This window comes from Lynx canadensis, chromosome A3 (genome assembly GCF_007474595.2).
Source record: "Lynx canadensis isolate LIC74 chromosome A3, mLynCan4.pri.v2, whole genome shotgun sequence".
NCBI classification, from domain to species: Eukaryota; Metazoa; Chordata; class Mammalia; order Carnivora; family Felidae; genus Lynx; species Lynx canadensis.
Genome location: NC_044305.1, coordinates 15,725,454 through 15,740,431, shown reverse-complemented (window position 1 = coordinate 15,740,431; position 14,978 = coordinate 15,725,454). Strand labels below are relative to the sequence as shown.

Below are 14,978 nucleotides of genomic sequence, written 5' to 3'. Positions count from 1 at the left end.
GTGATATTTCTGGAAGGAAAGTACCTGGTTTAGGTTTTTATTTTTGTTTTAATTTTAATGCCTTTAGCAGGTGTGCTCCCCAGTTGCTTACCATCTGTGTTATTTGCTTGCCTGTCACCATCTCTAGTCTCCTGCCTGCCCCTTGTCCCCTGTGGGCATTTGTATTTTCGACCTCTGGGCTGGTTGGTATCTGCAGTCCTTGTCACTTCAGACTATCTAGGGTTCAGTGAGAAGTTGGAGAGGGGAGCAGGTACTCCCCACCTCCTAGTGGAGACATCTTAGATTACCTCATAGAGCCTGCTTCTCTTCTGTGAAGTGGGGGGGATCACAGTTACACCTACCTCCAGGGATACCATGGGGATGAAACAGGATAAAGCTCATAGCCTACTTAGTTGGCACAAAAATGCTTGGGATTAGCTACTTTATGGTTTCCAGAAACAGAATGTTAGCCAAGGTACACAGGCCCTGGCCCCCTGAGTCATTGGATGGCATTTGTATGAGGGATGTGAGGTCATCTCTGAACTTATCAGTGTTGAAGCCCATCCTGGCTCTTTCAACAAAGCCTTAGCACTGTTTCCTGTCACCCAGTCAGGTGCTGTTCTCCTGGGACCAGAGGATGCTGGCCCAGCCACTTAAGGAAGAAGCTGGTGGCAGGTGTTACTTTCTGAGTGTGACAAGAAGCTGAGTTCACCCAATTAACTCTGCTGAGTGTTTTCACAAGGGGCCAGAAGTGATTCCTAAGTGGAGACAGACGTGGAAAATCTAAAGTTCTTGGAAACAAGTCATTAATCATGACCCAAGGCTGAGCTCACTACCTCCTGGAAATCTTTCAGAAATGCTTTATGAAAACTTTGTGCACTGCTTCTTCAAAGAGTGGTTCCTTTGGAAGCTGCCGTCAGCTCTGATGCTGAGTGATTCTAAATTGCAGATTAAAATGCATCTGTCTTATTAGAGGAAGCCAGCGTTTCCTAACTTTATTTAGAAGACGTCTCTTTAATCTTCCAAGAAATTACTACTCTTCAACTTGGCTTTTCCGAAATGAATAATGGACCTTCAGGTCACTAAAGAAATGAAGGTATTGTTAGCTGATGCGTTCTTATTATGTCCCAGGGACTTAGGTCAGTCATTATGTTTAGTACTTTATAGGTGTGGTCTCTGCCATTCAGTAAATTACACTGAGGGCAGACCTGGGACCAAGCATGAGGGTGGAGGAACAGGGCCTGGAGGAGAGATAGCCTGTGGCTTGTGAAGTTCTCAGAGCGTCACGGAAGACAGACAGATGAACAGTTGGAGTGGACCAGCATCTGGCAGATAGGGGTCCCGATCTCCAGCTGGTTGATTACCCCCAGAGCTTTGCCAGCTTTAGGGAGAAATGAGAGCTGCGTGCTGCTGAAGCTTTCACTCCTGGAACCTTCCTGTCCAAGGCTTCAGATGAAAGACAGGAACTCTTCCTCACAAACTGCAGGGGCCCCCGCCTTGGAGGATCCTATATCTTCATTCCCAAGTTTAAGGAGACATAAGGACAGGTGATTTTGCAGTCTAAGATCACCACTGGATCTTGCTGGTTTGTTTTTATAACATTTATTGTAGAGCATTTCCTTTTTCAGATTATGAAATTAGAACATATTCATGGAAGGAAAGCTAGACAGTACAGAAAAACACTTAAATCCTCACCCAGTGGTTTCACATCTTTGATTTTTTAATAAGGCTTGGCCAGGTCAAAGGGTATGGGCTTTGTTAGGTCTCTTATCCACATTCCAGTTTGGCACTAGAAAGTTTCTGCCAGTGTAAGAAACTCCCCTTTAACAGTACACGCTTGTCCTGTCCTCACCCCCCATCCACTCACCCACACACTACCACTGCTTTTCAGGTTTCACTTGTCATTTTCTGGGCAAAGTCTCTGTTTGCATATCTCAAAGGTGTTCATGCCATGTGCTGCGTTCCCCTGGGTAGGAGAAACCATTGTCTGTGGTTGGAGACTGCAGCCTTCCCTTGTACTTTCCCGTGCGTGTGCAAGAATTCGTCCCCTGTTCAGAACCCTCTGTGTGTCAGGCGTTATGCAAGGCACTATGGGGAATGCCAAGGTAAATGAGACCTCTAAGCAGCTTGAAGTCTGATAGGAAAAAAAAGACTCCAATAACTCTAACACGTGTCATTGTTCACCCCCAGAGAGGGACAGTGCCATGGAAAGCCTGAGAAAGAGGAGGGGCAGTGGCATTTGAGTCGAGCCTTCAGTTCACTTCAATACTCTTTTCCTGTGTTCAGCTAGTTAGTATTTATTGAGCACCTAATTATTTTCCAGGCACTGGCAAGGTGATAGGTGGACAGTGTTTCATGGAACAGGCATGGTCCTTCTTCACATGAAGCTTACAAGGACGTGTAGTGGTGTTATGAAATGAATAAACAGGGGTGCAGTCAGGGCAGGTTTGCTTGAAGAGCCAGTGCTGAGATGAGGTGTCCGTTAGGCCAAGAGCTAAGGCAGGAGGTGTGGAGGAAGGGTGTTGTGGGAAAGAATCCAGATAGGGAAAGGTACATGTGTGCAAGGGCCCAAGGCAGGAGAGCATGTGGGATGTTGGAGAGACTGAAGGGAAGCCAGTGTGGCTGAAGCATAGAGGGGAAGAGAACTGAGAAGGAGGCAGAGGTTAGGGTTCAGAGGGTTAGGCAGAGGCCTGATGATGTAAGCCTTTGTGGGTGGTGTTTGCTGTGTGGAGAATGGATTGAGGGGCAGTCGCAGTAGTCGTGGAGAAAGAGGATTGGCGTTGGGTAGGACAAGAAGGTAAGGGTGGGGAGATAGAAGAGGTAGTAGATGGATTTGAAACCACTAGAGGTAGAAACTTAGAGGCTTTTAGTCTGTGCCAGACTCAGGGCTGGGCCCTGAGGGCATAGAGATGAAAGAGATACATCTCCTGTGCCCTGGGCTTTTAGAGGCCTAGCAGCATTGAAGGTTGGGTAGGATGTGGGTAGGCAGACACAGGAGCATGGGATGTCCTTCTCATAATCAGCAGCTGTATTCCAGTACATGAGAAAGTTTCTCTCTGAGATGGCATAGAATATTACTCCTGGACTATAATTCTTTTCCTAAAAGGCAAGGAGAGCTGTTATTCCCGAGAGCCTTCCTTTATTCATTGGCTTGCCTGCCTTTCTCCTTGTGATTTCATACCTGAGCTCCCTGCTGGAGTCCTACTGGACTCGGGGTTTGGAGACCTGAGTTTGTATTGCAGCTTTGTTACCAACCTGCCATGTGACTTACAAAGATTCTTAACTTGGCTTGGGACACCTGGGTGGCTCGGTTGGTTAAGCGTCTGACTCTTGGTTTCAGCTCAGGTCATGGTATCACAGTTTGTGGGATCGAGCCCCATGATGGGCTCTATACTGACACTGTGGAGCCTGCTTGGGATTCGCTCGCTCTCTCTCTCTCTCTCTCTCTCTCTCTCTCTCTCTGCCTTCTCCCCCTGCTCATGCTTTCTCTTCCTCTCAAAATAAATAAATTAAAAAAAAAAAAAAAGATTCTTAACATCTCTGGGTCATTTTCACCTGTAAGTAAAAATGATACTGATCTGATACCTGGGTCATTATGAAGATGAAATTAAGATAAGGCATCTTAAAGTGCTTTGTAAAATATGAAGTGCTATAGAAATGTGAGGTGTCATTATTATTTCAGTGAAATAAAAGAACACAAGTTAAAAGCAAAGCATTTCACTGGGGAAGGCCAGAGTGTACCTTGCACCTAACTCTGAAATAGCAGATCCAGTATAGTAGCTGTCCTTCAGGAGCGTTCTCTTTTATTTCATTCACTGGGATAAACCATTTCCTCTCCTTTCTCCTTCCATCAAAATGGTTTGCAGAACGAGCCATTTTGTTTCTCTGGATTCCAGAACCCATTTGATACAGAAGCCAAAGCATCTGCTTGAAGCCCAGGAGAGCCTGTGAGCAGAGATGCAGCATTTGCAGGGCTTTGGTTCCCAGCAGCCAGTACACTCCCAGGAGTGGATTTAATTGGCTCAGGGGGAGGACAGCAGTCAAGGGCACTGAGCCATGGAATAGTCAGCAGCACAGAACCAGCCCACACACCACCTGACCTGGGCAGTTTCTTTCTTTCTTTCTTTCTTTTTTTTAAAAATGTTTATTTTTGAGGGAGAGAGAGAGAGAGAGAGAGAGTGCAAGCAGGGGAGGGGCAGAGATGGAGGGAGACAGAGGATCAAAGCAAGCTCCACTTTGTCAGTGCAGAGCCGGATGTGGGGCTTGAACTCATGAACTGTGAGAAGATCATGACCTGAGCTGAAGTTGGACACTCAACCGACTGAGTCACCCAGGTGCCCCCGGGCAGTTTCAAGCCAAAGCTTTAGGCTTTCTTTTGGATTTTAAAAGGGGAAAATTCCTTTTTTTCTAAGTAATATTTTTTCCCCTTCCTATTTTTTTTAAAGTTTATTTATTTATTTTGAGAGAGAGGGAGAGAGAGAGAGAGAGAGAGAGAGAGAGAATGCATGGGGAGGGGCAGAGAGTGGGAGACAGAGAATCCCAATCAGGCTCTGCACCATCAGCACAGAGCCTGATGTGGGACTCTAACCCACAGACTGTGAGATCATGACTTGAGCTGACACCAAGAGTCGGATGCTTAACCAACTGAGCCACCCAGGCACCCATATTTTTCTCCTTCTTGAATAAAAAGCATAAATGTTTAGGAAATGAAGTACCCTTTTCTACCTCCATGAAGCTTTTTAAAAAAAAAAAATTGTCTTCCAGCCATTAAAATGTTCTGTTTTGACCAAAAAGAAAGTAAATACAATTAACTATCCCATGTAAAGATAAACAGGTAATGTGTAACATAGCTTATCGGAGTTTTCCTCTGCTCTCATATGCTTCTTTGTTATTGTTTTTATTTTCATTAATTTTCCCTAAAGTAGTAATGCATATGTTCATTGTAACTAAACAATTTGAAGATGTTATAAAGAAAAAGTTATAATCTCTCCTTTCCCCCTTCTTCCCATTTCCTTCCTTCTGAAATCACTTTGGTATATATACCTTTTGATATACCTGAAATCAGTTTTGGTATATATACTTCCATACCTTTCTCCAAGCTCCTATTGAAGTGGATGCAGTGTTTGTGTAGTTGTGTGGTTATTTGTTTTGTCAGAAATGGGATCATACTTTTATTCTGCACTTCCTTTTTCCCACTAAATAATACATCCTGGGTAGGTATAAATCTAATTCACCTTTTAAATAGCTTCAGGGTGGGGTGCCTGGGTGGCTCAATCGGTTAAGCATCCAACTCTTGGTTTCAACATAGGTCATGATCTCAGGTTCATGGAATCAAGTCCCACAATGGGCTCTGCACTGACAGCGCGGAACCTGCTTGGGATTCTCTCTTCCTCTCTCTCTGCCCCTCTCCCCACTCGTGCTTTCTTTCTCTCTCTCAAAATAAATAAACATTTTTTAAAAGTTTTAAGGGGTGCCTGGATGGCTCAGTTGGTTGGGCACCTGACTTTGGCTCAGGTCATGATCTCACAGCTTGTGAGTTCAAGCCCCACATCAGGCCCTTTGCTGACAGCTGAGAGCCTTGGAGCCTGCTTCGGATTCTGTCTCCCTCTCTCTCTGCCCCTCCCCCACTCATACTGTGTGTGTGTGTGTGTGTGTGTGTGTGTGTGTGTCTCAAAAATAAATAATAAAACACTAAAAAAACATTTTTTTTTAAGTTTTAAATAGCTTTAGGGCTATAGACCTACAGGTACCACAATGTATTCAGCCATTTGTTCTTTGATAGATATTCAAGTGGTTATGTTTTGTTTTCTCTAAAAATATTGTTGCATTAAATATATACATACATCCTTTTTTGCTTGTGCTTTTACTTATTGAACTGAAGTCGAGTTGACACACAATGTTACATTAGTTTCAGGTGTACAACACAGTGATTTGCCGAGTCTGTAGGTTATGTATGCTGTGCTCACTGCAAGTGTAGCCACCATCTGTCACCATACAACACTATTATAATACCACTGACTATACTGGTGCTTTCATTTCTGTAGGTTGCATTTTCAAAAATAACATTGCTGGGTCAAGGGGTCTATGTATTTCACATTTTAATAGAGAATACCATCCTACTTTATAAAGAATTCTAGTAACTTGCATTCTTTCCATAAATGTGCGAGTACTTTCATTTCCCTAAATCTTTAATATTAGGTATTCTTTCCCTTTCTCCCTCCTATCCTCTGTCTCTTCCTCCCACTCTCCATCCTCCTCCTCCCTCTATCCCTTCCTCTCTCTTTATGGTTTCATTCTTTGACCAAGCTGATGGCAGAAAATGGTGTCTTTATAGGTGCTTGCTTTGTATTTTCTTTACTACTTGTGAGATTGAACATTGTTTCATGTTAATTGGCCATTTTATTTTCCTCTGTGAATTTCCTTCACCCTTTTTCCTTATGAATTAGTTGCCTTTTTCTCAACAAGTTACAGGAGCTCTTTATGTGTTAAGTATTCTTGCAAATGAATTTTTGCAATGTATTACAAATATTTTTCCTAATCTATTATTTGTTTATTAAATTTTTCTATTTGTTACTTCATTGTGTCTAGATTTCTTGCCTTGCTTAAGAGTAATATCGCCACCGGGGCGCCTGGGTGGCTCAGTCAGTTAAGCGTCCGACTTCGGCTCAGGTCACGATCTCGCAGTCTGTGAGTTCGAGCCCCGCGTCGGCTCTGTGCTGACTGCTCAGAGCCTGGAGCCTGTTTCAGATGCTGTGTCTCCCTCTCTCTCTGACCCTCCCCCATTCATGCTCTGTGTCTCTCTGTCTCAAAAATAAACATTAAAAAAAAATTTTTTTTTAAAAAGAATAATATCCCCACCTCAGAGTTCTATAAATATTTTCCTAAATGTTCTTCCAATACTTTTAGGGTTTTAATTATTTAATCCTGAACCTTTAATCCCTTTGGAATTATGTTTATACATAGCAAAGAGGTAGGGATCAGGCTTTATTCTAGGTCTGCCAGCACCGTTTATTAAATAAACCATCTTTTCTGTTTTGCACTGAAATTCCATCTTTGTGATAAATAAGTTCCTTTCTTGTATCCTTTTCTGAACTTGCTCTGTTAGTTCACAGACCTATTTGTTCTTATAACCATGTCTTTTTATTATGTCTTTATAAAGTAAATTTTTATTATCTCCTAAGATAAATCCCCTATTTATATATTTTTAAAAATAATTTTCTTTTCTGTTTCTTGGCTAAATTTTGGGGTGTTTAGTATTCCATATGAACTTTAATTTTACCCATTTCACTTTCAAAGAAAAACTATTTGTATTCTTATTGAAACTTAATTAAGACCATGTAGTAATTTGGGAAGGATTAACGTTTTTGGATAATTAGACTTAAACTTAAGTGTGAAACTTAAGTGTTCTATTTCAATATTTTGTCATTTTACCTTAGAATTTTTCAATATGCAACATAGATATATTGGGTCAATTCCAGTATTTGTCCTGAATAAGGACCATGCGAAGTTTTAGTTCTGATCTCTTCCATCCTTGACACTCTTACTGTCAAATGTGTAATATTGTCAGATTTGTGTTTATCTTCCTACTTAATCAGTGTTTTCAATTTACCAGTATACTGTACTTACTAGTTTTGCTCACTGTTGACTCTAAAACCCCACTTACTTTCTGTGCTTGGTTTCCTTTCTGTTGGAGAATGTTCTTAGAGTCTGAATGGCAAACTTGCTCAGTCTTTGTCTGGAAACATCTTTTGTCCTCACTCTTGATATTTTAGAATTCTAGATAGACCGCATGTATAACGATTACGAAAGTTGTGTGCGTCCCTTTAAAAGTTTTCAACCAAAATAGGAGTCATTCACGTAAAATGTAGAAGTCTTTCACTTCCTTTCTCCTAGTCTCTGAGTCCCAGAGAGAGAAGCACTGTTCAGTTTGCTGATGGCCTTTTTCTATGTAGATACAAAACAAAACAAAACAAAACTGTGTATGTGTACAAATGCTGTACTTTTTCCTAGGCATAAACAATCATGTTCATACTTTATATTAAAAATTATGACCTGTACAGTGTCACACTCCTTTTTAACAACAGAGCATGCCCTTTTTTCCATGTCGGTACAATGAAATCTTTCTCATTCTTTGTAGCAGCCGTCTAGTATGGTATTAGTACATCATAATTTAACTCTCTTTCCTATTAGCAAATATTTAACTTGTTTCTTCTTTCCTTTGCTATTGCACAATATGTTTTACTGATCATCCTTTTACTTATGGGAACATACCTTTGCTATAAATTCCTATATATTTGACCCAAAGGGTGTGCACATTGAATATGTTACTAGATATGCTTAACTTGTCTTCCCAAAAGATTGTTTTAGTTTACAACCCTAGAGTATGTCTGACTCTAATTCTTGTTTTTCTTGTCCCTTAGAATTTCCACACTGATTAGTCAACAGTGGAAAATCCGAAGAGATGCAAGTAGGAAAAAGAAACTAAAACAGGTAGGTAGTCACATTGCTTATACCACTACTACAGCATCCCAAGTGTTTATCTAAATACCTTTACTTCTGTTCAAACAAATAAAAGAAATAGGTTCCAAGTGAAATTAGTAAGGAATTTTGGTCCCATGAAGAAAGGTATGGCCAAAGGTTGGCCCTTTGCAGAAATTATACAATATCACACTGCAATTTTACAGACCATTTCTTCATAGCATCAGAAAGACAATTTACTTCTAGTGGCTTCAAAGAGAATGGGTTTCTTCAGCCATCTATTTAAGCTGATGGAATTATACACAGGGGCTATCAGCAAATTTGGGCATGATGCCAACTTTCTTGTTTGTTGTGCAAAGCTATTTTCATCAGGACCAAAGCACATTATGGGGATTTTAATACTGTGATAGAGGAGCAAAAGCAAGCAAAGCCCAGCCTGGAGAAACCAGCACAGCCCAGTGGTCTGATGAAGAGAGAGGGTGCAGGTCCCTTCCAGTCCGAAGAAAATTGCAGTTCATGAAACACGAATGGCCTACTTGGAAGTATGGCCACTTTGGGTCGGTGTTCATACTTTAACAGTTCTGGCATCGGTTAGTCATTTTTAACAGCCTTTGATCCGTGGCTCAGCTCCCTCCCTTCCCTACAACATGTCTACCTCTCTCTCGGCTCCGCCTCCCTACAGTTAGAGCAGAATCTCCCACCTTCATTTCTCTGTCCAAGGCCTAGTAGTCCCAGGAGCTTGGGGGAGTTCCACCTCCTTTAAATTCTGTCTCATGGCCTACCCTGCCTCCAGCACCTACGAGTCCTCTTCTCTGTTGGCAGAGTGAGAGTCTAGTCTGTCTGGAAGCTGCCCTGGGGCTGGAAGTCCCCAACTGCTTATCAGCAAGGCTTCGGGGCCTTGCCCTGCAGTAGCTTCCCAAGCTACTGGGCTTGTGTCCTGTTCTGACTCAGTGGCCCTGGGAACCCCCTGGATGCAGCTGTTTGCAGTGACTAAGATGCGGCAGCCGGTCAGCCCCCAGGCTGTTTATCTGGCCGAGGCCCATTTAGGAGGGCAAGCCTGCAAAAGACCTCTCTGTTCCATAGCCACTAAACCTTGAGGACGCTGGGGTTATAGGAAGTCTAGAGCTGGGGTTTTTAACCAGGGGTTTATAGTTAGCTTCTGGGATTCAGAATTCCCCTGTATTCATAGGTACAGTGTGCGTGTGTGTGTGTGTGTGTGTGTACACACACACACTTTTCTGGGCCAAGTGTCCGTAGCTTTCCTCAGGTTCTCAAATGTGATCTGAGATCTCTGAATTTTAAGAACCATTTGTCTAGAGAAAGCTAAAGTGTTGTAGGCCACTGTGTCCCCCTGAGCACCAGCCTCACAGATGCCAGGATCTTGAGGGACCTTACCAGGCTTCTAGGTTTTTCTGTTTGAGGGTGAACTGGGACAAATTACTTAGTGTCACTGAAGCTGAGAGCCTTCCCATGGGATGTCCCACAGTCCAGTCATGAAATTGCACCCCCATCCCTGGTTTCATCTCATTGAACACACCAGGTGTGCTGAACACTCGTAGGGGGTGGGGTTTGTGGCTTCTGAGTCCATAACTCAGAAGGGGCTCTGTAGGCAACTCTACTGACAGTGGTGAGAATAGTGCTGAGGGCTGGAATTCAGTTTGGCTCCTGATTGCCAGGAAGAGCACTAAATGCTTTATCTACATCATTTTCTTTAACGCACACACTCCTTCAGTGAGGCTGGTACTGCTGTTTTACAAATGGAGAAATGGAGGCACAGAGAGATCTAGTAACTCACCAGAGATCACAGAGCCAATAAGCCAGTAAGTGATACATGACCCATGCACATGAGCTTAACCACCAAGCTTCATGGTAAAAGTAAAGGGCATTGACAGAAAAGCTAAAGTAAACGGGGGTGTTTAGTGTAGGGCAAGCTGCCCTGTATATTGTGATAGTGAGAGCATTGCTATGTTACACCAGATACACAGCTGTGATCTTAAATCATTAAGAAAAGGTTGGTAATAGCGACGCCTGGGTGGCTCAGTCGGTTAAGCATCAACTTTGGCTCAGGTCATGATCTTGAGGTTTGTGAGTTTGAGCCTCATGTCAGGCTCTGTGCTGACAGCTCAGAGCCTGGAGCCTGCTTCAGATTCTGTGTCTCCCTCGCTCTCTGCCCCTCCCCTGCTCACGCTCTCTCAAAAAAGAAAAGGCTGGTAATACATTAATGCATTAATGCAATACATGAGAAGAATTTCTATCCATTATAATTCAGATAAAGGATTTTTTTTACAGCTTTATTGAGATATAATTCACATACCATACAATTCACCCATTTAAAGTATACAATTCATTGGTCTTTAGTGTATTTAGAGTTGTGCATCTGTCCCCATAATCAGTTTTAGAGCATTTTCATTACTCATCACCTTCCCAACTCCCCACCCCTCCCCAGTCCTAGGCAACCACTAATCTACTTTCTGTCTCCAGGTGAGGTTTTGATACTTACAAGATTAACCGTGTGGGAATCTTGGTGATCTGAAGTGAGTTGTTCCCTGAGGGAAATTTGACTCTAACATATTTTATAAATGACTTTATTGGCTAAGAAGCTATAAGTGTGTCTTTGATATGCCTGAATTTGGGGTTGACATAGGCAAGAGACAAGTATTTTCTGAATCATTTCCACTTGTCAACATCGCCTGTCAAATAGGCTCCTCTGGGTAAGTGACTGTAAAACTTGGCTTTGTGGGGCCACATCTCTCCACTGGCGTCAGAACCAGCGGTAATCCAGCACAGGATCTTTCTTCTGTCATCTGAATCCCTGGTGTGGCTTCTCTCTCGGCTTTACTGTGGTTGTCGGTGTAAAGGCTGCTCATGTGGGTGCCTGTCACTGTAAAATTCAGGAGACAGCACGTACAATATCCTGTCAGGCCCTTTGAGGATGTCCAACTGCGTGCTCTCTTGAGCTGTTTCATGGTAGCAGATCCACTGTACCTCTCTCTGGATTCATTCATTCTTTCTTTCTCTCTTTTAGAGACCATTTATTAGGCATTATGCAGCAGGTGCGGTGGTAGGTGCTCGGTGAATCTACTCTCCAAAAGCTCCTTGTGCCCATCATTACAGTGTGTGGCCTTGTGTCACCAGGTGGAGAGAGCCATTTGTGTTGAGAGAAGCCTGAGGCGCAGGGGGTTTGATGATAGAACAGTTCTCTGAGGGGGACGACACAGATGCAGTACTGTCCACCTCAAGACAAAGCCGTCCCCAGAGTGCACCAGCCTCAAGAATGTGCACCGGGACGCCTGGGTGGCTCAGTCGGTTTAGTGTCCAACTTCAGCTCAGGTCATGATCTCACGGTTTGTGAGTTCGAGCTCCGCATCAGGCTTTGTGCCGACAGCTCGGAGCCTGGAGCCTGCTTTGGATTCTGTGTCTCCCTTTCTCTCTGCCCCTCTCCCACCCTCACTCTGTCTCCCTCTCTCTCAATAAATAAATAAACATTTAAAAATTTAAAAAAAAAGAATGGGCACTGAATTGGGAATGAAGAAATACAGATTCAAGTCCTGGTTGGAGGACCTTGGGTGACTTGTGCCACCTCTCTGAGCCATGGTGTCTCCATTGTGAGGGTTAAACAATGCAGTGCCTCTGAGATACTTCCGGCTCCATTGCTAGAAGGAGTGTGCATGTAGTAAGTGTTGAATGAAGAACTAAAGGAACGAAGGAACGTTCTGTGATTGTCAGGGCGAGAGTAGAACTGGAGCAGGTCAGGCGACTGGGTAGAGATGAGTGTAAATGAAGACAAAGGAGAGCCTCCCTTTCCTTTCCCTGGCAGTCCACTCCTGCTGCTTCAGCCCCTTTAACCTCACCTTTTCCTCAGGTTCTCTCTCATCCTCTGCTTCTCTGAGCCAGAGAGGCGCTGCCTTTGAGGCCCCAGAGCCAGCCAGTCCTGGGTGAGAAACCAGGCTCCAGCACGTGCTATTATGTCTAACAGGGATCTAATTATACTAGGCTACTGTGAAGTAACTAAGACGGTATATGGAAAGCACGTGTCACCATGCCTGATGCACAGTATATATACCCCATAAATGGTAGCCATTTTCATTTTATCACTGTCACTGTTATTTCTTTGGTCAGGAGCCAGGGCTCAGATTGTTATCTTAATCACTGGCTTGAGAGTATGGAGATTCTTAAGTTTTTATTTTGTTTGTTTACTAATTCATTCGCACGATTGTATTTATTGAGCCTCTTCCGTATGTCAGGAACCATGCTGTGTGCTGGGGATACATTGGCAAACAAAGTCGGGGTACCTATCCTCGTGGAGCCAATTGGGAAGGCAGATAGTGAACAAATATATCAACACTCGCAGCATGGCAAAACGGGGAGCTCTTATCTTTTCTGCTGGGTCAGGGAAGGGGATGCTCTGGCTGAAGGGTGTCTGTCCTGGGCCACTAGGAGTTACGCAGGACACTTCAGGGGGCTGGCCGTCCCGTGAAGACTCCGTGTCTGGATGTAGGGAGTGGAGGGCTGCAGTACTGAGCCCAGGGACTGGGAATCTTGGGCAAAGTGTTGCCATGGGCCGAAAGCACAGGTGAATCTATGTGCTCTCCTCAAGAACAGTCCCCGAGTTGTAAGCATGTTGCCTTTCCAGGTTCCAAGGGAGGCTCTTTAATTAGTACTTACCTATGTTGTGTTTTGTGGATCCTGATCTCTACTCTATCCAGAGGCAGCAAGAATGGAACAAGAACTTTGTTTCCCCTTCAGCTTAAGACCAGAGGACCCAGGCCTTGCTGGCACTGCGTTCGGGCCTACAGTATGTCTGTGAGTGTTGTGTGATGAGTAGTGCCCTTCACTGCCCCAAGGCTCCACTCACCCCACACTAGGGAGAAGGCTCTGAAAATAGGCATGGAAGGGAAGCATTAGAGTATCCAATTGGAAACACCTGTGAAAGGGTCACATCAAAATCAGAGCAAAATTCAGAGGCACCCTTGCCCTCTCAGACCCCAGAGGGTACCAGCCACATTCGGTCTTCTTTCCCCACCAGTCCCCGTCCCCCAGCCCTGTGGCCTCCTGGTCATCTTTCTGGACACCAGGCAAGCCCCGCCTCTTGCAACTCCTCCCTCTGCCTGGCACAGCTTCCCCAGGTATTTGCCTCCCTTCCTTCCTTTGGGTCTGTGCACCGGTGTCTGTGCATCCAAGGCTCCCTGTCACTCTGTAGAAAACCCCACACCTCTTGCCCCACTTTAGTTCTCTCCTTAGTACTTTCACCACCTGACATTTATTCTGTTTGCATGTTAGTGTGAGTCACTCCACTAGAATGTCAGCGTCATGAGGGCAGAGGGTCTGTTTTGTTCGCTGCTGAACCCTCAGTGCCCAGTGAGTGATAAATAGGAAGGAAGGGTGGAGTAACTTCCTTAAAATCAGTGCCTATAAACGACCGGCTTCCTGAGCCCCCACTCTGCCTTATATGTCTTTTTATTACAGCTCTTACCTTCCAAGCTCTTTAAAGATTCTTAAAGTTTTTAAAGGTTTATATACAGAAGTGGTCTCTAAACTCTTTTCTCTCTCCTTACCTGTGGGGGCTCTGACACCCTCTCGTCAGTAGTAGAGACACACGCCACATCCTCCTGCCTAGTGTTACTAGAATCCCTGTGGGAGGCAAGGGGTGTGGCTTGAAACCGTCTCCTGGTGATCCTGGTAACCCTGGTGTATGCCTCTCACACTGGTCACCCCACCTAGACCATGCGTGAGTTCATCTCCCCACCCAGACCATGAACTTCCCTCAAGGGCATAGTGATGTCTTACTGTTCTTGTATCCATGGCATCTGGTCCCAAGGCTGGTGCACAATGAGTGATGAGTAAAATTTTGTTGAATGAATGGATGGATAAATTAATAGTATAGAAATCACATCTTGCCGCTTTTCATTCTCCACAGTAGATTTAGGGAGTGCTTTCATATAGACTTCCAGAGAGCTGGCATGGCAGTAACCTGTTAGAGACCACTCTGGCTGTCCGCTGCTGAATAACACTGCAGCCCCAGTACTTAGTGGTTCAAAATAACAGTAATAATTTATTATCATCTCTCATGGTTTCTGTGGGTCAGAAATGTGGGGACAGCTTGGCTGGGCTCTTGTGGCTTGGATCTCATGCACTTGCAGTCAGATGGTGCTGGAATAGCTAGAGGCTGCCATAGCCAGCGGCTGCTGGCTGTATCTCTCTCCATGCCCTCCCAGGATCTCTCCATGTGGGCATTTCATTGGGTTGGTTTGGGCTGCCTCAAAGTGTGGAGCCTCAAATTCCCTACATGCAGCTCAGAGCTCCAAAGATAAGTGGCCCAAGAGAGAGCTAGCTGGAGGCTGTGTCTCCTTTCCTAACCTCGTTTTGGGAGTCCCACAGCATCGCTTCTATTGCATCCCATTAGTTAGGAGTAAGTCACTAAGGCCAGATCATTCAAGGGATGCAAATTAGACTCCCCTCTCGATGGGAGGAGCATCAAAGCATTTGCAGATGTGTTTCAAAACCAACACAAAGATCCCAGC

At 44.2% G+C, this 14,978-nt stretch overlaps 1 protein-coding gene across 3 annotated transcripts in view; it reads left to right on the top strand.

Moving 5' to 3' along the window:
• The window catches only part of PKIG (cAMP-dependent protein kinase inhibitor gamma), a 94,586-nt gene that overhangs the window by 64,499 nt on the left and 15,109 nt on the right, over positions 1 to 14,978 (top strand). For 2 of the 3 annotated variants that reach the window (XM_030309549.1, XM_030309548.1), the window contains exon 2: positions 8,400 to 8,469. The gene's annotated coding sequence lies outside the window, so the exon portion shown is untranslated. Of the gene's footprint in view, positions 1 to 588; positions 1,076 to 8,399; positions 8,470 to 14,978 lie in introns of all 3 variants that reach the window. The other variant, XM_030309550.1, reaches the window with a different exon arrangement.